The following is a 23,171-nucleotide window of genomic DNA, read 5'->3' on the forward strand; positions in this document are numbered from 1 at the left end:
ATAGCTTTAGTGTTGTTGTTTATTTAAACTTGAGTATGAACTTATACAAAAAACAGCAAGATATAAAAAAAACCCAGTTTTATTGATTAAAACACACTATATCGGATTCATATCGGTATCGGCAGATATCCAAATTTATGATATCGGTATCGGACATAAAAAAGTGGTATCGTGCCATCTCTGCTCAATACTGAGGTTTTGAGTCAAAGAAGGTAAATGTGAACGTTCAGAAGAGTCGATGTTTGAACAAAATAAACACACATCTTAACAACCCAACGTCTATCAGGTCATCAGCAAACACATTTTGGTAGAATTAGTTTGCATCCACATGCTAAGCAAGCACACTGCCGCTAACTTTCAAGGCAAACTGCTTATATGCACTTTGATCTTACAGTTCTTATATTGTGTGGAAACTCTGAATATAAACAGGATTTTCAGCTTTGTGCACTTTAAACCTCACATGTGTGTCACAACACCAATCTCTTCATGTTCATGGCCAACATGACTGCCCACTGGGCATCAAGGAATGCTGCAATGCAAGAGATTTCCATCCCATCATGGAAGTCTTATTTTTGTTGGCACAGAGACACGAGAGCTTGGATGTCTTAGATATCACATATATCTGGTAACAGGGCCATTTGTCAAGTTTCCTGAGATTATTTGGATAAGAACATGTGGCCTGTGTTCTTGTTTGCGAAGGGACTTTTGTGGTGAAGCGAACCATTTCTAGAAGTGCCATGGGAATTAAGCTCGGGCCATTTGCTATAAATGGGCCTTGCTGCTAAAGAAGAATGTAAAGAATCTGAGATGGGGAAAAAACTCCTTCCTGTCTTGCAACATCGTGTTTGCAAGAAACTGACTGATGACCTACAGCTACAGTATGTCTGGGAGTTTGGATTCTGCGCTTCTGTGTGAAAGCACTTCTATCTTTGCAGAGAGAAACAAATAAGCAGGCGCTGGGAGCTGATGACCCACTATGATTGATCACAGTAAATAATGAAACTGCACGTTTAAACCAGGGAAATTAATAGATTTAGTGCGCAGGGGAAGAAAGCTTCCTGCTGCTTTTGTGTTACAGGTTTGACAACAGTTTTGGGTGACATTACATTTGAGGTGCTCTGATCTAAATGACAGTATGTCGTATGTGGTAGTACTAGTATCTACTTTTGCACCCTCGTTAGGTCTGGGTCAGATGCCCAAAAATATAAATCATAATGTTTATTTTTCTGCCCTGTGGATGATTCATGAATCAAAAATAGCACTTTTTTCCAGGTACAGGACCCAGTAAGGCCGTCTTACACTGTAGCTGAGTGGTTCATCCTTTAGGAAGACAGTTTTGAGGCTTTTGGATGTTGTTAGAATAGCTTTGCATGATTCACAGTAGGGCTGGGCGATATATCGAGTTTTTAAAAAATATCGATATATTTTCATACGAGATATAAGATGTGACAATATCCTTTATATCGACATAGTCTATGTTACGTTATAATTATACATGTGGAGCCACAAGTTTGCCTCTCTTTCGTCCACTTTTGTCTCTACGCAACGTTACTCGACCTCGCCTCTCCTTCACTGAACACAACTCCCCCTCCTCCCCCATAGCTTCACCTGCAGGCAGCGACAAGATGGACACGGCAAATCTCCGTTAGCAAGTTGTGGGGCTGGACGGCGTCAACGTGTTAGCGAGCTAACTGTGCTAACCGCGCTAATGACGCTAACGACATGCAACCCACAGGGGCTGCACGGCCTAAAATCCTTTCATTTTCTCAAAAGTTGACAGCGCGCCTTATGTATGAATTCTGGTTGTGCTTACTGACCGCGAACCGATTTTAGGTGGTACACGGCGCTCAGCAATCTGTCAAAAAATGTTTTAGTACGACTTTGCTAAGCTACGGAGCTTGGCATCTTGATGGATTGTCGGAGCATTATGGCTACCGTAGTCTGGAGCCTCGTGGAGTGATACGTACTGTGCTTCAACGTAATATTACCATATTGTGTGTGTATAAGGGCCATAAATGGCACCTGTTAAGAGACACGGTTACGAAGTGGATTTCAAACTCCAGGCTGTCAGTCACGCAGTAGAAGTTGGGAACAGAGCAGCTGTGAAATCTGTCTTTGTTATTATGCTCAGCATCTGTTAGTTTTTTATTTTGTTATGCACAAAAACAACATTGTTTTCTTTTATTTATGGAGCATTATTATTTAATACATGCTGATAATTTATTTTTGAGTAATTTCTTCATGTAAATCTATGCTGTATGTAAATAAAAATGCCTGTGTGACATTTGGGACACAGTGTGACTAAGAACTCTCTTTGTGTTCTTAACTTATGGCTTTAAAAAAATATCAAGATCTTATATCGCCAGCCAGCTTAAAAATATCGAGATATGAATTTTGGGTCATATCGCCCAGCCCTAATTCACAGTTTAAAATGGTCCTTATTTAGTGCAGCGTCTCAGACAGACAAGCAGAAGGTTTGAACAGCAGGTGACTGGTTGGGACGCTTGTGCGATGACCATATGGACCATGGGGATATCCCCCGTCACCGACATCGTGCAGAGCCAAGAGTAGGGAAATGAATCCAGAGTTTTTGGCTCACATTGATTACTTGCACATAAACTGATTTAACTGTTAGACAATTTCAACACAATTTTAAGAGTATATACAGTACATGAGAGAAAACAGCTGTTTCACCCTGAAGATAAGCAGTGGTGGGTGGGTACAGTTCCTCCCACAGTTCAAAGACAGGCATGTCAGTTTTTCATATCAGTGCTTTGAATGGTCAGTAAGATTAGTGGATATATAAACAGAGTGCATCCCTGCACATGTAAGGTGTGCTGCTTTTTAAGTGGGCAGGCAAACAACTTTGTTCCAGTGACTTGGTGTGTGAGTCTCCTTTCAACAGTGAACGCTTATTGAACTCACTGCAGTGACATGGTTTAGTTTTGCTGTGCTGTCCCTGTAGGCTCATGCTGGATTTGTTGTTGTGCATGCTGTCCAGTAGCATTGCTGTCTAACATAGACGAGGATTGTGAGAATTCAAACAGCACAGACACTACTGACATGCAGGATGTCAGCAGGAGAAAGACCATAGTCACATGACGTGGCCCAGTGATGATCATGGTGACTGACGTTTAGGTTACAGGACAAATTTTCTGTTTGTATTTTTCATGCAGACAGAAAAATGGAGTAGGCTGCAGTGACAGTTGTTTCCATAGACTGCAGCAGTAGGTAGTGTGCATGAAAAAGACTATCCAATAATCAGAAATGTGTGGAGCAACGGTCCTCTACAAACACTTTCCTGCAGTCTTTATTAGTCATTGGTTGTGTGTCACATAGATTATTAAGTGATTTTTAAACATTACGATCATCCTAATTGTCAGGATGCTTTTCAGGAAAACGGGAGCAGAAAATGGCAAAGAGTTTTATTCCTGAAAAAAATGCTGCTCTGCTTTCAAATCTCACACCGTGGATGGAAGTCTCTGCTCCCACATGAGTCGTTGCAAATGGGTGAAAGATCTGAGAAGAGCCTGAGTCCGCTTATCCCCTCCTGCCTCTAATGGAAATGGATTCTGAGACCCGACCGGCTTAATCTAAATCTGCAATAAAAGTGCTGCACTCAACTGAAAGAGCCCGTGGAAGGCTTTGATTTTTCAGGATGGTCTCTTTACACACTTTCTTTGTGTGTTGTGTGATTTTTATTGTTGCGAGTTAATTTGCCGTCAGACAAACGGTCCGTAATATTCAGCCTCACCGAAACGTCGGGTTTTGTTAGAGCTTCTCGATTAGGTGACAGAAGTTGTCATTGTCACTAAAGTAACGATTTTCTCATTAGCTATCTTTGTTCCCGTTCTCTTGTCTCTTTGTCACATGCAGACTTCATTATCTATTCTCTGTCCAATTGGATCTGAGTAATTTTATGTGCTCGGTGTCGGGATCAAAAATTAATGCAACAAATGTGTTTCTTAATTACTGAGGTCTGTGGAGAATCCATTAGAAGCAGAACCCTGTCATTAGTTCCAGGGAATGTAAATCGCTGTGAGTTCTGTGCAATATTTAGTAAAAGAGGAATGAAAAAGAGACCCAGCACGAGCATGTCACGATTCTCGCTGCTCTCATTTGTGTTTGTCACGCTGTGAGTCTGGAATTCTAATGTTCCATCTGCATTCGGAGCCTCGTTCGTTTTTAATGTTTTACACCAAGACAAACGCCATTTAACAGCTGTTTTAAAACCAGATCACAAGAATTGTTTCCTTTTGACCAAAATCAAACTCACTAAGCCTCAGTCAGCACAAGAGAAGAGATATTCAATTCAATTCAATTCAATTTTATTTATATAGCGCCAAATCACAACAAAAGTCGCCTCAAGGCGCTTCATAGATACAGAGAAAAACCCAACAATCATATGACCCCCTATGAGCAGCACTTTGGCGACAGTGGGAAGGAAAAACTCCCTTTTAACAGGAAGAAACCTCCAGCAGAACCAGGCTCAGGGAGGGGCGGGGCCATCTGCTGTGATTGGTTGGGGTGAGAGAAGGAAGACAGGATAAAGACATGCTGTGGAAGAGAGACAGAGGTTAATAACAGATATGATTCAATGCAGAGAGGTCTGTTAACACATAGTGAGTGAGAAAGGTGACTGGAAAGGAAAAACTCAATGCATCATGGGAATCCCCCGGCAGCCTACATCTATTGCAGCATAACTAAGGGAGGATTCAGGGTCACCTGGTCCAGCCCTAACTATATGCTTTAGCAAAAAGGAAAGTTTTAAGCCTAATCTTGAAAGTAGAGATAGTGTCTGTCTCCTGAATCCAAACTGGAAGCTGGTTCCACAGAAGAGGGGCCTGAAAACTGAAGGCTCTGCCTCCCATTCTACTTTTAAATACTCTAGGAACAACAAGTAGGCCTGCAGAGCGAGAGCGAAGTGCTCTAATAGGGTGATATGGTACTACAAGGTCATTAAGATAAGATGGGGCCTGATTATTTAAGACCTTGTATGTGAGGAGCAGGATTTTGAATTCAATTCTGGATTTAACAGGAAGCCAATGAAGGGAAGCCAAAACAGATATGTAGCTGTGGCTGTCCTCAATCAAGAAACGGACTCTTTAGACGTTCACTTCATCCTAAACCGAGAGTTTGTCTGGTCAAAGACGAGGATGTTGTTTGAAATACATGACAAACACCAGTGATGAAGCTATTGAAGTCACAGCTCTTGCAAAGGTTACAGCCCACGTCCTACTGTTGTCGGTATATTAGGTGTGCAGTTACTGTTTTGGTGTGTTGGTTTATAATCATGCATACATGTAGTGTATCGTTTTCAGATAGTTGATATATTTAGACTTAGAGCTTTTTATTGTCATTGTGCAGTTTCTTGTACAGTGAAATTGGGTAGCTGAACCACAAAGGTGCTAAAGTAAGAAGAAGAGAAACCAATATACAACGAAGGTGGAAAATAAATAAATAATTAAATAAATAGAATAAAACAAAAAACAGTGTATATGTATACATATGTGAGTGGAACTATATACATGGTAGAGGTGGGAATCACCATACATCCCACGATACGATATTATCACAATACTTAACGCACGATACGATATTATTGCAATTTTTTACAATATTTTGCGATATTCAGATTCTGTACATAAAGGTAAACTTTATCAATATTCATTTTCTCTAATATCAAAGTCTCACACTCAGTCTTTCTCTCATTTCAGTTTGATTGTTGACAAACTGAACGGTTTGTATTACAGTCTAGTCCAACTTAACTGAATCAACCATCTGGTACAATTATAGCTATTCTGAACTATGCAGTTTATGAAAACTATGCAGCCCCTTCAGCAACTGAAGAATTTGAAAGTAAATTAAAACTAAATATAATTTTACATTAAATAAAAAAGTTTTAAACTTAATTAAAATAAAACATGTCTTAAATTAAAATAAGTAAACTGTCATGTTTATTGCTGCCAAAAACAAGTTAAACACATTTGGACAGTGAAGGAATGTCAGGATTCTTGCTCAGAAAAAGGATCAACATGCTCTGAAGTCAGAGCACAAAAACCTTTTTGTAACAAAGTATCGATTTCTGCTGTCCCTGTATCCATACATTATTAGCAAACAAAATATCACCATGCTACACAGTATCCAGTTTTTCCCCACCCCTAATACATGGTGTATGTGTAGGAAACATTGAAACAGACTGGGACCAAAATAATTGCACATGAGCCAAAAATATTGCACATAACATGGGAAGACTGAGATATTGCACATAGATGATCAACAGCCGTGTCAGGGTGGATGTGTTGGGGAAGTCGTTACACACTATGTTTAAAAGATGATTGAATTAACCGCTTTTGTCTTTTTGATCCTAAAGTTACCTTTAGATAGAATCTGAGGATAAGATCAAATCAGTGTTGCTTCCTGCATATATTGCTTGTAAATGTTACTGCTCTGGAACAGATGAATAGTAGCTTCCTAGTATTGCTTTCTTCCTGTAGCATTTCCCTGCAGAACATTAGCATGCACAGAAGGCAAACCGGCTGAGTCTGATTCAATTGATTTTTGTCTGAAGTTTGAAAATTCCAATCAATGTGACATATTGATAACAGTCTCTTAAATGACAGAGAAAAGGCTGCTGATTAAAGTGCTGCCTGGTTATCTTTCCACCGGCATGAATGTCCGACATGGTTGTGGATGTAAACCTTGACGTGAATTCAATAAAGTGTTGAAGTCAGACCAAGAGTGAGAAATAAAAAGCTATCAGCCTGTGAACCAGCAGAGATAAAAGACCTCCGATAAAGCAGCAGATGGGTTGAGATGTTTTGGAGGCAGTTCAGCCTGCAGCACGAGGAACATTACGATGCTGATCGACCGGTGCTCGTGGCCCAAAGCTCAAATCAGTTCACCTACCTTTCCATGTCGCCCGCTTCACGTCCACATTATCAGAACCTCAGCTTAAGTCTTTCAGTTCCCTCCTACAGCGAGGCTGCAGGGGTGGAGGTCACATGGAATCAAGGTAAGAGATCTGAGGTGATAATGACGTGGTGATTAGAAATGAAAGGTAAAGATTAAGGAATGACTTTCTGACAAAAGAAGGTCATTTCAAGATTAAACCTTTGTATTGTGTTGCCAATTGCATTCTCCAAAATGACTGTCAGCGAATAAAGACTTGCATTAGTAAATAGAAGGTAGAACAGATGAACCTGGATGTTGGTTATGCATCTCAGACCTGTGATGGACGGCTAATTAGCAGACTAGCCAATGTGTATCCAAGTACACAGAAGTATAACACTTGATCACCAAAAGAATGATTGATTATTGCAATAAATAATTAAGAAGTACCACCTTATTCATTTTTATAGTTCCAAATAGTTCTGTTATGCAGTTCATGTCACTCTGGACCAAAGCAGACATTAATAAGCTCATATATGTTTCTCAAATTTGGGGTAAAATTTATGTCTGATTTGTAAAAAAATGTAACACTTGTGTGTTAGCACTACCGATCTGATGACTTCAGCTGTCTGAGTAACTTTTCACGTGTTTTCAGTTCAGTTCAATTCAACAACAATCTTTATTTATAGAGCACATTTAAAAACCAGCGGTATACCAAAGTGCTTAACATAAGAGACAGAGAAGTAACACGATTATTATAAGGCAAAGTATCAAATATACTCACAGGTCAATGCCACTAATACACAGGGGTAATATAAAATGCATATCAAAATAAAAACACAATAAAAGCACAAGCCATAAAAATATGTATAAGAAAAAATAGAATATGTCTAAAAGTCAGGTGCGAGCATTAACAAGCAGGAAAGGCGAGATTAAACAAATAGGTTTTTAACCGTGATTTAAAAGATTGGATGGAATCAGACGCCCGGATCACAATCGGAAGGTTATTCCACAACTCTGGTGCAGCCAGGGCAAACGCCCGGTCACCTCTAGACTTCAGCCGAGATCTAGGCTGCACCAAGAGTAACTGAGTAGATGATCTTAGTGCTCTGGCAGGAATATACAATATAAGGAGTTCCTTAAGGTAGCTCGGTGCTGTGTTGTTGGTAATTTTAAATGTAAGCAGCAGTATTTTAAATTGGATGCGGTATTTTATGGGTAGCCAATGCAGGTCAGCTAGGACAGGAGTGATACAGGCAAACTTCCCAGTTCTGGTCAGAATGCGTGCTGCAGCATTTTGGACTGTCTGCAGTCTATGAAGGAGGGCAGAATGAAGACCAAAATTCACTTTATTTATATGGCGTGACTGTGATCACTGAACTGTATTTGCTTATAGTGCTTAGTGTGTGGTAATGAGCATGTCAGATTGCTTTCAGAGGGCTTTCAAGCTCGGTAAGAAAGGTTAATGTTGTGGATGTTATCAGTAAAATAATCATATTAAAATCGATTCCATTGTTAGTGAAAAGACAAACAAGCATTTTGTTAAATTCAACATGTTTCCAGTTGAAGCTCCGTGGATGGCTCAGAAAAGCCTTCTGAAGTAAAATCCTTTGATGTGTCGACGAGCAGAAATATCCACTTTTAAAGGAGAGGCAGCCGCCGCACGCTCTGTAATCGCAGATACAATGTGCATCAGATAGCTGTTGTCAGGCACTCATCGTCACTGTCATGTCTCGAAGACATTTCCAGCTGGTGGCTTAAAGTCAGCCCACTAACCAGCAACTTGAGTAGGAGAGATGAGCTTCGGCAGGAACACTCGATGTCTTATTCATCTCTTTTTTCTGTCGTACTCCTAGGAAGTGAAACTGTGTGAGGTTGCACTCAGACATATTGAGCAGTGCTCAGAGAGTCGTCTGTCAGTAATCACAGTCACACGTTTCCTCATGCTGTGCTTCTAATACGAGCCTCATTACATGCTATCAGCTGTTATGGAGAGATGACGCCAGTAGTTTTACTTAAAACAGAATTATCTTCATTTTGTAAATTATGGACCACGTTAGAGGAAGAGTGGGAAATAAACCAGGTCGAGGCTTCAACACTGAGCATACAGGTGCAAGAATATCACAAAATACTCAAATCAGAGTATTTAAACTTTGAAATGATCATTGTGGTAGGAATCCTTGTTATCTGAAAGGGGGGCCTCAACAATGTCACCTTGGTGTGTATCAGTGTGCAGGACCAGATCAGTCTGTGTTTGAAAATCACTTCAAGATGTGTGCTCCTTGTGTGACCTCACAACTCTTTTTTTCTCCCTTTTTCCCCTGAGCTGGACGAAGATATTGATAGATACCCTTGAATGGTCCTGTCTCCTGTTATCTGTGTGTGTCTGTGTGTGTGTATGTGTGTGTGTGTGTGTTTGCACAGTGTTTTTAGTTTCACTTGAACTACCTTCAAATTAGCAGTACTGTTGTTAGCTCTAAGTTCAGATTTGGGAAAGCATTCGTCCGAGAGCGAGGCTACAAATTTAAGTTAAATAATGAGTTTAAGCGGCTGACCAAAATTCCACACAGATCCACATTTATTTATTTATTTATTTAGGACAGTGCATGTTAATGAACATAAATGTAAAAAAAAAAAAATTACATGAATGTAAACATACCAGATTACAGCCAAGGGCTAATTTCCATCTGGTGTCCTTAAGCATAAAAAATAGAAATAATAATTCATAAAAATTCATCATTCATTCATAATAAAAACTCCATCACCAAACTTACACATACACACCATTCTGTTCCCAAATAAAACATTAAAACTATACAACTCATACATGATCACACACTTGATTTTTCCATAACCAGTTTTTAACCTGTGCCTTAAACAAATTGAATGTCGAGCATTCTCTAACGGGTTGAGGACGACTGTTCCACAGATGGTCACCCTGGACAGAGAGGACGTTCTGCCCAAACGCTGTCCGTCTGTGGGGTATAAACAAGTCTCCTCAGATTGTAGCTCGAGTGGTCCTGTCTGAGCTTTCTTTATGCCTAATGAACTGCTTTAGTGGTGGTGGAGCAAGGGAGTGTAAGACTTTATATATTAAACACACTCTTTTAAGTTTCACTAAGTTATTGAAGTTCAGTAATTTATGTTTTTTTAACACATGACAGTGGTGGTGGGAAGTCGGTTTTTTGTCAAGTCGTTTTAAACTTCTTTTATAAATGTTTTCAATAGTTTTAAGTGTTGTTGGACAAGCAAGTGACCAGGACGTCAAACAATAGTCCATATGAGAGATGATCATTGAGTAAAAATACGTTTTTGCAACATTCATATTTAAATTATTACGTATATGATTAAAATTTCGATTATTAAATTTAAGTATCTGGGACACTTTATTTATGTGACTCTTGAAGGATAATGTTGGGTCTAGAATGACCCCAAGATATTTACCCCATCCAGTCCTGATTTTCCTCAGTGGATGGACACCATGTTCTATAACTGGACATACCCCAGGGTTTGATTGTGTTGGCACAATCAGAGGTGGGGAACTCCAGGCCTCGAGGGCCGGTTCTCCAGGTCTCCAGAGGCCTGGTAATGAACTAGACCCAGGATGATATCTAAAACCTGCAGGACACCGTCCCCTGATGCCTGGAGTTCCCCATTCCTGCTGTAAATGGTCAGTCATCAGCAGATTTTCACAAGACAGTGAAACAATCTTTAAAGCTGATGGCTAGCATGTTAGCTAACTTTTCCCAGTTTAGATATCCAGCTTTAGGGTGAGATTATCAGCGATTTCCATTCCAGTGCTCTCTCCTGCAAACTGGTTTGGTCTTTACCACAGTGTTTAGCAGCTGGTTGCTAAACTCATGTCTGTCTGCTGTTTGGTGTTCGTGTGCCATAGATTAATCGACAGCTGCCTGCTGCTAAAAAAAAGAGAGATAGTTGCAATTAGATGCATCATTGGCTGCTGCCATTTGTTGTAGTGATGTGTCAACAAGATCAATGACCCAGCTTTAGCTAACGTGACAGGTGGTCTAAATGCAATTACAATAAACAGCAGATACGTTTATAGCTGACTTGTAACAACTACAACAAAAAAAGTGCTTTTTTTTGGTATCAGTTTATCCCAAAAAAGTTTTCTACCATTTGAGTTGTTGATAAGCTTTTGCACAATGATAGAAATAAGCCAAAGTAAGCTTGTGGAGTCCACCAAGTTCTTCCAGAGCAAAGCCAACGTTTGACATTTATATCTGTGTATAAATGGCTAAAAACCTCACCAAACCAAAAACAGCAAAGCTACAGTCCAGAGAGCCAAAAGAATGAGCCTCGAGATCCTAAAAACACAAAGTGTTCAAGAAACGCCAGAGTTGTCATTCTGAATCTTTTCAAAGGTTAATTATGCAGCTGCGTTTTCACTCACTGTGTTCAGCTTAGCGACTTTTTCATTAAAAGTGGTAACGCGAGCCCACAGTTTGAGAAATCAGATTGATCATTGATGTGATGGCAGCTTCGTCATCATTAAAAAATATGTTACTACTTAAAAGTGCACAAGTGCTCATTAACAACTATAAATAACTTGTTTTTTCAGGGCTTTCAGGGCATCTGTTACTGATATTATAGATTTATTACAAAACACAATCTTCTGTGCGATACACAACTTATTTTCACAGTTAATTGTTGTAACAGGTATTCAAGCAGAAATAGCAAGAGTAAATAAAACAGGGAGACTGCTTTAGACTGAGAATATTTTAGGTCAAGTCGTCTTTTAATCTGTGCCTAAAACTTAACGCCAGCACAGACTTGGATACTCTTGGTTTTATTAACGGAATATATCTGAGTTTATGAGTTGACAGGAGCTGCCTGAACGCACTGGGAGACTGGGAGAGCAGTGCGCTTTGGGTTGCAGCTACATGATTGACATGTCTCCTATTACAGTGAGTCATGGTGGTTGCAGATTGCTTGTCCTGTCTGAGCTCCAACCAGGCTTTCACCCCCCCCCCCCCCCCCCGACCTAATTTGAATTTTCGGGATCTAATAAGTGACAGTGAAGGTGAGGAGGGACAAATCAAAGCTCTGGAACATCCATCACTGACCCAACATGCTTGTCAGGGTCAACAACCTAGCAGCGGGTTAAGATTAGCATGCACGTGATGAGCCTCTGCCCTATTTCACGAGCCCGATTTTAGTGAATCGCTCTCTGGCTTCAGTCAACTCATTAACTCTGAGTGCTGCGCATGTGTTTGCCTCTATGTGACTCCCGCTGTAGGGCTAATCCTGACTGACTGTCACAGTTGAAGTTGTTGCCATGTTTGTTTGGTTCCATCCATCTGATTTGTGACAGCTGCTAATCTTTGCGTCTTCTCCTGTGAGCGTTAGGGTCACAAATTCGCCCAATCTGAGGATGACGGCTGAGCTGAAAGCGAGCCGAAACACTGTCAACCCCCCATGTGCTCTCTCAGCTCCAGTCCCCCTCTGGAGAAGAGTCCATATTGAAGAGTAATTTAATTTTACTTGGTATAACTTTCCATTCCCCAGCATGTGAGGATTAGCGCTATCTCTGTAAATTAGATCGGCTGCCTGCACTATCACTTGCAACAACCTCAGGGCTCACGAGGTAATTGTGGGTGATGTAGTATTGAGGACATTTAGAGTCCTGTCAGCCATCGTGGTCAGCGTGAGGCCGCAAGTGTTAGCAAATGGGCAGCGATAGCATCTCGTTATACATTTTGAGTGGTCTAATCACGTCTTTAATTAACCCTTCACTAATCGGCCCTGAAGGAAACCTAATGGATTAAATATTGCTGAGGTATTAAAATGCAAATGGTAATGCGAAGCCAGCCTGGTGGGCCTCCATTGTGAAGCACGCCGCGATAATAGTGTTGGATGTGATGTTGCATCCATCATGTTGAAGGCTCTGGAGCTCCCCCATATGCCCCCAAGGTTCTGTGTTTTTGGTGTGTCCGGGCAGGAAATGGGCCCTGACTGTGCACTGGAAGAAATGATTGAGGAAGGTGATTCTAGGAAATGAGACATAAGAAGGCTAATGGAACAGCACATAACTGTGAATCAGCCTGACGGTAGTGTTGTGGGTTTTGCGAGTTAGGCAGGCAGTCATGCAGATTGCTCATTAGCCTTGCAGATTTTAGGTAGAGTAAAACTAAATGTCGGAAACCCCACTGCTCTTTAGAGGGTGCAGTGTTTTATTAGGAACAAAAGGAATGTGTGACAAGTTTTCCAACTTTTAAGCTTTAGGTGGGATAGAAATGCAAATGCTGTCCAGCCATTGTGCCCAGACGTCTGTCTTCATTAGAGTAACAGCACGAGTCCTTTGTTTCGAAGATCTTCCAGCCCAAATGAAGTCTGTCCCATGATAAGTTCCAAAAAGCCATTGTTATCCAGCATGCTCATGGTTTTCATTACTGACAGGGGACAAATGACCTAAATGGGATTTTTGGCATTGTGAGGGAAATGATAGTAGGTTACAGCAGCTGGTAGCTCGTCTCAGGCTGGCAGACTGTAATGATGGATCTGTGCAGCCGTGATCATTTTTATTTGCCAATAACAGTTAATTAAATTATGAAAGCCTTGTGATAGTTCTTCACTATATACATGTAAACAATAAGTAAAGCTTTTGGCCGAGACTGTGTTTGGGCTTGTCATGTTTAACCCTTTAAAACCGGTCGGAGCAGCACGCTCTGTTTTGCGTAACTATTTTTAAATCCCGGTAGCTCTGCAACCACGTGAGCTAGCACAATAATTTTTTTTGCATATGAAACCGGAGGAGTTGTACTTACATCTTATGCCATCAGCTTGTCCTCGGTCACAGTTTTCTTCCACATATAACTTTGCAAAAACTGCATAAAAAGCACTTGCAGCAACAAAAACATCATATTCCAGAACCACGCTTTGCCGATCCGATCAGCTGTTTGTAACACTTCCTACATTGGATTAGACGTCAGCACGAACTATCGCATGACCGCCATGACCTGCCCGAAACCGGAAGTGACGTCATTTTCGCGGAAATGTAGTTTTTTACCATCAGGGCCTCATGAGCCTATACTGGTGTTTTTAAAAGTTATCTTTGACTTTATGACTTTCTGTGTGGTTTCTGGGATGCTTAGGACTCATATTGCACTGCTGGAAATAGTTTATTTTGATGCATATGCTGCTTTTTTGCAAATTTGCATTATAATATTTATTTTCGTTTTTCCTGCAGTGTATAAAAATTGGTGTGTTTAAAAAATAAAACTATGAAGACACTCAAAATAAATTTCCTGTGGTGGGAAACTAGTTTGTGCAACTTTTGTGTATTTACAGTTTTGAGGGATAAGCCTCTTAAATTTCTCTAACTAGAAATATATGTTAAAAAACAAAAACGATTTTCAATTTTTTTGTAGTTTATTGCACTTTTTTGCAATTTATGTAATTACTATGCACTTAATGCAGACATATTATTAAAATTTGGGCTATAACAGTTGTATTGATGTATAGCAACTTGAAATGCTCCCAAAAATGGCTCCACAGCATGTAAAAATATAATATAAGCTCTGGCGGACTTGGTTTTATGGTAGGTCTTAAAGGGTTAAGAGGGCACGTCCTATACAGCAGAGTACGCACCACGTTTCACCTCTCTAGCCCTGGATTCCATCTTAACAACATTTACAAGGTAAAACATTATTTTGTGCCCTTAAGGAAAATTTAGCCCACTTTGGGAGAAGTGTCATCTGCATCAATATCTCAGTGTGACTGGAGGCACAAATGAGAGGCAACTGGCTCAAGTGATGCAAAGCCTGTTAAACTGATGTAATCCTCAGACCTCGTTCGGTGTAACAGGCCACACGACGCTGAGCTGCGGCGCTCGATGCGTGCTTTTAGAGTAGAGCAGGTCCAATCAAAGTGTCGTTTGTGCCAAAAAACATTCACAAAGATAATCATGTTAGTTACATCCCACAAGGTTGATTCTGTTCATGTGGACGTAGTTTTCAGTGGGAGAAACGCAGCTGACTGCAGGTTTTGCACAATGACTGAAACCAGCTCACTGAGTGAACAATGGGCTGTGAGGTCCAGATGAACAGAATCAACCTCGTGGGATTTACTTCCTGGTTGATTGAGCGTGCATCGAGACATGTTAGTTATACATTTCGGTCAATTCTTTAAATTCATTTCCTTCACAGTGCTTGTTAGATTTGTGCAGAGGGCTTTTTTGTGCGGCATTTCAATCTCAAACTGGCTTGTACCAGCACTGGCCTGCCCTACTGGGAACTAACTGTATTTCAGTGTGTTGTCTGAATAGGTTTGATGAACTTTGACCTTAGGCACAATGTCATGCTGCATAAGAGCTGACAGGAAATGAGGAAGAAGAGATAGGGCATGACATGGATTAAGTCTCTGAATGAATTCATTTTTTGTAAACGTGTAGTCAACATGTTAAACAGTCATTGTTTAAAGGTTGTGACAATCTGTTTTGTTGTTGTTGTTTTAATTAACCTTCAAAGATTAGCACAAGAATCTGTCCAAACCAGCTTTTAATAATTCTAAAGAAGATTTTTTTGAAAATTGGTAAACAATGAGATCATTTAATCTGCTGATTTGTTTTTAACCACCTGCCGCTTGAGTAAAATTAAACATTAAAGCAGGTTGTTACCTAAATTTTGATGGTCACTCGTAGGGCTGCACGATTTTGCATAAAATGAGAATCACGATTTCTTTGCTTAGAATTGAGATCACGATTCTCTCACGATTTTCTTTTCCAATATAAATATTTATTGCACTTATTAACTGCACATCAACTTCGTAACAGTTGAGACTGAACATAGAAACAATAAATAAACATAAAAACAACAAATGTCTCACGTTTTGTCGTTGCCGCAAAATGTTGTACTGCTTGAAATTGCGTCTCCACCGTTGCTCGACACTGCGTGTATAGAGCAGGTAGTGCAACAATAGAAAAATAGTTGCGGGACGGCACTGTGTAGCGTTTGTCTAGGGTGTTGATCATTTTCCTAAATCCCTCGTTTTGCACAGTGTTGATGGAGCCATATCTTTGGTCAGGTGATAAGTAAAAGCCTCCGTAATTTCTTTGTGCCTGCGGGAGGTCGACGGGTATAGGGAAGCGCTGTATAAGGTTCCTGTTATTGATGTTTGGGTGGTTGACCGGGACGGATTTTCTCCTGTCACTTTCTCGGCCTTTACAGCTTCGTCATCTTGCACTTTATGGTGACGTTTGAGGTGGTTATACAGATTTGTAGTGTTACTTTGCGGTGCTGCTACTATGGCAAAACACAGCTTGCAAATGATATTTTTTTTGACTCTCATCGTCAATGAGAACCTTTTCTTGGAAGTAATTTTTCAGTGGGGTTGTCATTCTCACCGCCATCAGGAAACGTTTCCTCTGCGCTCATTGTGTTTTCTCCCCTCGGGCAGTTTCACGTGCTCTCCGTTGTTTTTTCACTGCCAGGTGGCGTCTGTATCACGTGGTATGAGGCTCCGCCCTCGTCATTTGTTGAGCAGGAAGAGTGAGCGCTTGTTTTCATGCAGATTACGTCCCGGATCAAAATGCGGTACAATCGTCGTCGTCTTTTTTTTTTTTTTAAATCGTTGTCATTTGAAAATGAGATCGCACATAAGTATGAATCGAGATCACGATTTTCTAACGATTAATCGTGCAGCCCTAGTCACTAGCAGTTTTTCTGAGAGACGTTAGCTTGTCACAATTTTCAATTCAATTTCAATTTTATTTATATAGCGCCAAATCACAACAAATGTCGCCTCAAGGCGCTTCATAGATACAGAGAAAAGCCCAACAATCATATGACCCCCTCACAAACACTTAAACTGTGAAAAGAGCAACACAAACCAGACACAGAGACAGTTTGTGCTGTGCTTTCTCACTGTAACCAACACTTTTTAATCTCCATTTCGCCGTTCCACTTTTTGACACACCAGTCTCTAGATCTCTGACTGAGGCCTTAGGAAGATGGAAAAGCAAAGGTCACAGGACTTTCACTCAATACACCGAAGTTTTCATCATCCATCCATCCATCCATCTTCATCCGCTTTATCCGGGGCCGGGTCGCGGGGGCAGCAGCCTAAGCAGAGAGGCCCAGACCTCCCTCTCCCCAGCCACCTCCTCCAGCTCATCCGGGGGAACACCAAGGCGTTCCCAGGCCAGCCGAGAAATATAATCTCTCCAGCGTGTCCTGGGTCTGCCCCGGGGCCTCCTCCCGGTGGGACATGCCTGGAACACCTCACCCAGGAGGCGCCCAGGGGGCATCCTTACCAGATGCCCAAACCACCTCAGCTGGCTCCTTTCGATGTGGAGCAGCAGCGGCTCTACTCTGAGCCCCTCCCGGATGGCCGAACTTCTCACCCTATCGCTAAGGGAGATGCCAGCCACCCTTCGGAGGAAGCTCATTTCCGCCGCTTGTATCCACGATCTCGTTCTTTCGGTCACTACCCACAGCTCGTGGCCATAGGTGAGGGTAGGGACGTAGATCGACCGGTAAATTGAGAGCTTCGCTTTTACACTCAGCTCCCTCTTCACCATGATGGACCGGTGCAGCGTCTGCATCACTGCAGCTGCAGCCCCAATCCGTCTGTCGATCTCCGGCTCCCTTCTCCCATCACTCGCGAACAAGACCCCGAGATACTTGAACTCCTCCACTTGGGGCAGGACCTCATCCCCGACCCGGAGTGGGCACTCCACCCTTTTCCGGCTGAGAACCATGGCCTCAGATTTGGAGGTGCTGATCCTCATTCCCGCTGCGTCACACTCGGCTGCGAACCGCTCCAGTGCGAGCTGGAGGCTCTCACCCGATGAAGCCAACAGAACCACATCATCCGCAAAGATCAGAGATGAGATTCTAAGGCCACCAAAGCGAAAGCCCTCCGCCACTTGGCTGCGCCTAGAAATCCTGTCCATAAAAATTATGAACAGAACCGGTGACAAAGGGCAGCCCTGGCGGAGCCCATCACCCACCGGGAACGAGTCCGACTTATTGCCGGCAATGCGAACCAAGCTCTTGCAACGGTTGTATAGGGATCGAATGGCCCGTAGCAATGGGCCAGACACCCCATACTCCCGCAACACCTCCCACAGGACACCCCGAGGGACACGGTCGAATGCCTTCTCCAAGTCCACAAAACACATGTAGACTGGTTGGGCAAACTCCCATGCACCCTCAAGTATCCTCGAGAGGATGAAGAGCTGGTCCAGTGTTCCGCGACCAGGACGAAAACCGCATTGTTCCTCCTGTATCCGAGGTTCGACTAGCGGACGAACTCTCCTTTCCAGCACCCTGGCATAGACTTTCCCGGGGAGGCTGAGGCTGAGTTTTCATCACACTGAACAATATTTTATACTTTTTACATTTAGTTTGGTTAAGTTTCAGTAAAGATCACCCTGCCACAGTAGAAAGTCCAGGCTTGGGGACCCATCGAAGGAAGAACGTTCTGTAATCGCATCTTTGAAATGAATAAATTACAGTGTAACTTTTTAAAAAGTAATCTGCTTTATTAGAGTATTACTAGAATAAAACTAACTCACTGAAGTACTTTTGGATTACCAACAACTTTTTGCATTTAGCTAGTACACGTTGGAGATATACATATATATATATATATATGTATATATATATATATATTAGGGGTGCAACGATACTCGTATCGATATTGAACCGTTTGATACAGTGCTTTCGGTTCGGTACGCATATGTATCGAATAATACAACATTTTTAATTTATTTTATCAACTTTCCTTCTGACGGTGCTGTCTGTGTTGAGCGCTCAGTGGATCTGTGCTCGACAGTGCAGCCTAGGCGGAGTAGTCGAACACAGATTCACTGAGCACAGGGCAAGCTAGCGAGACAGAAGCTAAGCTCGTTGCAACATGGCAAATTGAACCTCCCCCACCCTCATTCAGATCTGGCGTCTGGAACTATTTTGGTCTTCATGTGACGTATGACCCTGAAGGTAAGCGCGTCATGTATATATATATATATATATATATATATATATATACATATATATACATATATATATATATACATATATATACATATATATATATATATATGTATGTTAGGGGTACAACGATACACAAAATTCACGGTTCGATATTTTTTCGATACAAAAAAATGTTCATGCCTTTTTAATTTGTCATTTATTAAAATTATAAATATATATTTTAACTCAAAAGTACAGTTTTTAAATTTAATGTTGCTGAAACAACAAAGTAATAATAAAATAAATCTATCTGATTGAGGAATCCCTCATCTTTGGAAAAGAGAGTTTATTACAGAGAAATGGCTCTTTCCAAAATAAAAGCTATACTATACGCTTCTTCTGGGCTATATTCTCAGCAGCATATTAAACATATCAGGTCCCCATAAGGAGAATCATGTGCTAACGGCTGTCTAAATGACTCGGCTAAAGTTTGTAGCATGCGTGCTTGTTGTTTTTGTCTGCTTCCACTTGTCTTTGCACGAGGATGATGTCGGAGTAAATGTGCAGTCATATTCGTTGTGTTCCCACTAGTGCTGTCAGCGTTAATCTGAAATGACGTTAACGCCACAACACGGCAAATCTCTGTAAACGAGCTACCGCGGATCACCCCGTGCGTGGGGCTGGACGGCGTCAACACGTTAACGAGCTAACTGCGCTAACACACTAGTTCCCACCAATGTAATTGAGCATTGCTGGCACATTCAACATACTGTTTTACTTTAGTCCATGACACGCTTACCTTCAGGGTCATACGTCACATGAAAACCAATAGTTCCAAACGCCAGATCTGAATGAGGGTGGGGGAGGTTCAATTTGCCATGTTGCAACGAGCTTAGCTTCTGTCTCGATAGCTTGCCCTGCGCTCAATGAATCTGTGTTCGACTACTCCGCCTAGGCTGCACTGTCGAGCGCAGATCCACTGAGCGCTCAACACAGACAGCACCGTCAGAAGGAAAGTTGATAAAATAAATTTAAAATTTTGTATTGTTCGATACATATGCGTACCGAACCGAAAGCACTGTATCGAACGGTTCAATATCGATACGAGTATCGTTGCACCCCTAATATATATATATATACCTCTGACATGACTTTACCCAGTGAGTCATAAGAATGAACGGCAAATTGTTGAATAATATTTGGGAAATCAATTTATTCCAGCAGTGATAATAATAATAATAATAATTACTCAACATTAGTGTTGTAGTTTGTTTGGATGATGCTTCTATAATAACTGACAGACTTATTGTCACCGTGACACAATATCATGCAGAACACTTGTGTAGTGGCTGACCTTGACTTGCATAGACAGTATAGCACTGCCACAACTGCAGGATTAGCTTTATTCCCCCAGCACACAGCTGAATTTAGATGAGGAATAGCTGGTTAGCTGAATTGCAAAACCAACACATTGTGTTAAAACCAACACTGAGGTGTTGAAAAAATACACATCATGCCGAGATCTGATATTTAAATGCTTTTAAAGTTGCATCGAGTGTAGTGTAAAATAAATACAGATCACAGTCACATGAATGATGGATTACATGGATTACAGACAATTTCTGTCTGTCATCATGCAATAATTCCACCTGTGACCTTCTCAGTTACATTCACCAAATGATGAAGATGAATAATGAAATTTTCGTGGTGGTCCAAAGCGTAATGAACAAAAACGTAGCCTTGCAGCCTTAAATCAAACAAATCTGCAACACAAGTGCAGAAGATCAGAGAGAAATGAAGCAGTGTCCAGACTGTTGGACAGACAAAGCAAACGTGTCTCTGTGGCAGGACAGGAATCCACCTCTCTGTGCCTGTCCTCGAACGAATTGATGTCAGGCTGAAATGTCAGGCTAAATATTACACTTAATAAACGAGCACATGAGAAGAAAGGAGAAATGAAATCATGCTTTCTGACCTTTGAAAAACAAATAAATATCAGCTCATCTCCGTGACATGTTATTGTGCTGCTAAACATGGACGCTGCTCTCACAGCAGTCGGTAGAGAAAGGGGTCATGGTGCGGTCACTGTGTGTGGGTCTGTACCTGTGCATCTTTGTTGCAGCAGTTCAACCCCATCCACAGACCGAGAAGCCTCAGAGGGGCCGTCACATGTTTAGCCAGATATTGAATAGAGACATGGGAACAATATGTCTTAGTTATTGGAGTGCAGGCTGTGACTCATGCATCACTGTGCTAATGAAATGGCTCCATACTGGCCTTGTTAAGAAAGGTCATATGTTTGCATTGACAAGGAAGGAAACTCGACCACATCACTCCGGTTTTGGCCTCTCTACATGGGCTTCATTCAGGACCCGTTTTAAAGTCCTTTTATTGGTTTTTAAATCTCTAAATGTTCTGGCACCTGTTTATTTGTCTGACATGTCCCCACTCGTTCCCTTCGGTCAGCTGAGCAGTTGTTGCTTTCGGTCCCAAAGTCACGGCTGAAACTTGGAGGAGACCGAGCGTTCTCTTTGGAATAACCTTCCTCTCCATGTTAGACCGGCTACATCAGTGCCAGTTTTTAAGTCCTTATTAAAAACCTATTTTTATTTGCTGGCTTTTAACTCTAACTGACATTTTTATTAATTTTATTGCTTTGTCTGGTTTTTGTTGTTTTATTACTATATTTATATTTGTATTGTTCAGCACTTTGCTCTACCAGGTGTGTTTTTAAAGTGCTATATAAATATATAAATGGTGATGATGACAATCTGCTTATAGTGACTGGGCTTGAAAATACTTAATCTGACTGAGGGAGATGTGAAGCGGTACCAAGTAGACTGCAAGGCTTCGTTTTAGTAAAGACTGGTACTTACAGTGTAGAGCACTTTTCTGCTCTCAACAGTCAGAGCACCTTTGACTACAAGGCTTAGTCACACAATCAGACAGCACTTTATGCCTGAGCACCTTGTTCTCGTGTAAACTCACACTAGATGCACTGGGGAAACTCAGGATACTTTAACATGCATTATATTTATTTGTAGCTTTTTACATTTTTATCGTTTTGAACTTTTAATATGTTTTGAACTTGTATTGCTATGTGTCGCTTTTATTTATTTATCTCTTTATTTTCAAATAGCTGCACCTCGCTTTGTTTGAAAGCGCTTTAGAAATAAAGCTATTGTTATTATTATCATTAAAATATATATATACATATTTATTTTATTTTATTTTTTTATAAAACCGAGTAATGCCCAGGTGCCTGTTTCGATCACACGGTGAGCAGTGACCCTTATGTTATATATTGTTTTGATGATTTATTTATTTATTGATTGATTTATAACAAAAAACAAAAAACAAAACAAAAGAAAAACCTTTCCACCTTAGATAAGCAACCCACTATCGTTGTCTGTTACGTCTGTTAGCCACTAGCTCGATAGCTAGCCGGGGGCTAGGCTCACTAGAGCCGTGAGAACACCGGACTCCCAGCAAATCGTTTTCAAACCCACCGCCGTCTTTTGCTACTCAGGTTAAACATGATATATAAGTCACTTAGATAACTTAAAAATGTTATTGTTTGGCTTTTTGTAGTATTTTATTTGTTCCTGAGTAAATCGGTTTGGCTGAGAATAAAGTTATAGTTTTTACACAGCTGAATAAACGTCAAGCAGACAGCTGATTATCAGAAGTGTGAGATGCTCGAGAATTTACTCCGGTGTCCTGTTATATTTTAGATAGAAAGGAGTTTATTAAACTTCACCGAAACAATCTGCAAATTTCATTAAAATGTAACAAACTATCATCTTGTCTTTATTTTTAGTTAGCACAGACCTTAAACACTTAAAGCTGTAAGCTAATGATAGTTATATAAGAGCAGATGCTGCTGGTGCAATAAGCTGTAGTTTTACGTCCAATGGATGATGATCTGATTAGTCGAATAATCATTGAAAATAATTGAAAAAACAAAAGTTGTATCCAAGATGGCCGACTTCTAAATGGCCACCATGGTCACCACCCATCTTGAGGAGTTTGCCCCCTCACATATACTAATGTGCCACAAACAGGACTTCCCATCACCAACCAAATATTTAAAAGAACTCCTCTGCGGAGCCAGGTGGGACATAATAAAGCTCACTGTGTTTACGGCTGTTTTTAGAGCACACGGCACATGTAAGGAACGTGTTGTCTGTGAGCAGCTTTGTCTGAACTGATTTTTCACTGAGTCACGATCTTTCAACTGTTTCCTTGTGAAGCCTCTTAACATTCACCATTTTTATTTAAGCACTCGAAGCTTGGCAGCATTTTGTTTGTAGCAGTCTAACAGTGTGTGTCTTTATAGATGCT

General features: G+C 41.0%; 1 protein-coding gene and 1 long non-coding RNA gene across 3 annotated transcripts in view; both read left to right on the forward strand.

The window, feature by feature from the left end:
• Nucleotides 1-23,171, forward strand: part of cdk14 (cyclin dependent kinase 14) — a 267,760-nt gene that overhangs the window by 22,139 nt on the left and 222,450 nt on the right. The window lies entirely within an intron of this gene.
• On the forward strand, nucleotides 1,893-16,501 carry LOC146507554 (uncharacterized). Its single transcript, XR_014876766.1, has 2 exons — nucleotides 1,893-1,956; nucleotides 4,304-16,501. It is a non-coding gene; the product is annotated as an uncharacterized LOC146507554 (long non-coding RNA).

This window comes from Neolamprologus multifasciatus, chromosome 11, assembly GCF_963576455.1.
Source record: "Neolamprologus multifasciatus chromosome 11, fNeoMul1.2, whole genome shotgun sequence".
NCBI lineage: Eukaryota > Metazoa > Chordata > Actinopteri > Cichliformes > Cichlidae > Neolamprologus > Neolamprologus multifasciatus.